This window comes from Salmo salar, chromosome 15 (genome assembly GCF_965601325.2).
Source record: "Salmo salar chromosome 15, fSalSal1, whole genome shotgun sequence".
In the NCBI taxonomy this organism is placed as follows: Eukaryota; Metazoa; Chordata; class Actinopteri; order Salmoniformes; family Salmonidae; genus Salmo; species Salmo salar.
This window is the reverse complement of record NC_138305.1, coordinates 61,149,108-61,151,737: the sequence shown is the minus strand read 5'-3', so window position 1 is coordinate 61,151,737 and position 2,630 is coordinate 61,149,108. Positions and strand designations below refer to the sequence as shown.

Sequence of the window (2,630 nt, the reverse complement as noted above, 5' to 3'; positions counted from 1 at the left end):
CCTAGTTGAATTAGTTAGGAAGCATAAACAAAGTACAAACTTTTTTTACATTCAAATTTCAATAGCTCCTTGCTCATGTGACCTACTTGACTCAAACAAGGTTCAGAATGTCCACTGACTACCCTTCTATATTGCACACCCTTTAGTTTGTCCAATTTCATATCACAAGATTTTACATGTATTTTTAAAAATGTAAGATTTCAAATAGCTCATTGGTCATGTGACCTAATGACTTCAAACAAGGTTCATTATTTCCACTGACGACCATTCTACACTGCTCAAAAAAATAAAGGGAACACTTAAACAACACAATGTAACTCCAAGTCAATCACACTTCTGTGAAATCAAACTGTCCACTTAGGAAGCAACACTGATTGACAATAAATTTCACATGCTGTTGTGCAAATGGAATAGACAACAGGTGGAAATTATGAGCAATTAGCAAGACACCCCCAATAAAGGAGTGGTTCTGCAGGTGGGGACCACAGACCACTTCTCAGTTCCTATGCTTCCTGGCTGATGTTTTGGTCACTTTTGAATGCTGGCGGTGCTTTCACTCTAGTGGTAGCATGAGACGGAGTCTACAACCCACACAAGTGGCTCAGGTAGTACAGCTCATCCAGGATGGCACATCAATGCGAGCTGTGGCAAGAAGGTTTGCTGTGTCTGTCAGCGTAGTGTCCAGAGCATGGAGGCGCTACCAGGAGACAGGCCAGTACATCAGGAGACGTGGTGGAGGCCGTAGGAGGGCAACAACCCAGCAGCAGGACCGCTACCTCCACCTTTGTGCAAGGAGGAGCAGGAGAAGCACTGCCAGAGCCGTGCAAAATGACCTCCAGCAGGCCACAAATGTGCATGTGTCTGCTCAAACGGTCAGAAACAGACTCCATGAGGGTGGTATGAGGGCCCGACGTCCACAGGTGGGGGTTGAGCTTACAGCCCAACACCGTGCAGGACGTTTGGCATTTGCCAGAGAACACCAAGATTGGCAAATTCGCCACTGGCGCCCTGTGCTCTTCACAGATGAAAGCAGGTTCACACTGAGCACATGTGACAGACGTGACAGAGTCTGGAGACGCCGTGGAGAACGTTCTGCTGCCTGCAACATCCTCCAGCATGACCGGTTTGGCGGTGGGTCAGTCATGGTGTGGGGTGGCATTTCTTTGGGGGGCCGCACAGCCCTCCATGTGCTCGCCAGAGGTAGCCTGACTGCCATTAGGTACCGAGATGAGATCCTCAGACCCCTTGTGAGACCATATGCTGGTGCGGTTGGCCCTGGGTTCCTCCTGATGCAAGACAATGCTAGACCTCATGTGGCTGGAGTGTGTCAGCAGTTCCTGCAAGAGGAAGGCATTGATGCTATGGACTGGCCCGCCCGTTCCCCAGACCTGAATCCAATTGAGCACATCTGGGACATCATGTCTCGCTCCATCCACCAATGCCACGTTGCACCACAGACTGTCCAGGAGTTGGCAGATGCTTTAGTCCAGGTCTGGGAGGAGATCCCTCAGGAGACCATCCACCACCTCATCAGGAGCATGCCCAGGCGTTGTAGGGAGGTCATACAGGCACGTGGAGGCCACACACACTACTGAGCCTCATTTTGACTTGTTTTAAGGACATTACATCAAAGTTGGATCAGTCTGTAGTGTGGTTTTCCACTTTAATTTTGAATGTGACTCGTAATCCAGACCTCCATGGGTTGATAAATTGGATTTCCATTGATTATTTTTGTGTGATTTTGTTGTCAGCACATTCAACTATGTAAAGAAAAAAGTATTTAATAAGATTATTTCTTTCATTCAGATCTAGGATGTGTTGTTTAAGTGTTCCCTTTATTTTTTTGAGCAGTATATATTGCACACCCTTTAGTTTGTTCATTTTCATGTCCTGCTGCATGGTATGTGTTATTACCCCTCCTTTCCACTTTATGTCCACCCAGTCATCTTTTCCATGGCAGATCTTCTCATTTTGAAGTACTCTATTTTTTATGTAAACATAATGGAATTCTGATTAGTTATCGGCAAATTAATACACAGGCCAAATTTGTATACTGTTTTCCTTATCACTATAATCTAGTAGTAATTTAGTAGTAGATGTAATATCCTTTATGCCCCATTCTACACACAGCCTAAATTATACATTTACATTTTAGTCATTTAGCAGACACTCTTATCCAGAGCGACTTACAGTAGTGAATGCATACATTTCATACATTTTCTTTTTTTTCTCTGTGCTGGCCCCCCGTGGGAATTGAACCCACAACCCTGGCGTTCCAAACACCATGCTCTACCAACTGAGCTACAGGGAAGGCCATACATTATTTTTACCTTTATTTAACTAGGCAAGTCAGTTAAGTACAAATTCTTTCAATGATGGCCTAGGAACAGTGGGTTAACTGCCTTGTTCAGGGGCAGAACGACAGATTTGTACCTTGTCGGCTCAGGGATTCAAACTTGCAACCTTTCAGTTACTAGCCCAATGCTCTAACCCCTAGGCTACCCTTTACAGGACAATAGCAAAGTAGCATATAGGATCATACCCTATCACAGAGTGAATAAATGTAGAGCTTTAATAAATGTAGACTTTAAGAAAATAATATTAAGTGACAGTTTCATCAGTACGTGCTT

The 2,630-nt window shown here is 44.7% G+C and overlaps 1 non-coding gene across 1 annotated transcript; it reads right to left on the bottom strand.

Moving 5' to 3' along the window:
* Positions 1-2,238: 2,238 nt before the first annotated feature.
* On the bottom strand, positions 2,239-2,314 carry trnap-ugg (transfer RNA proline (anticodon UGG)). The gene has a single exon. It is a non-coding gene; the product is annotated as a tRNA-Pro (tRNA).
* Positions 2,315-2,630: the final 316 nt, after the last annotated feature.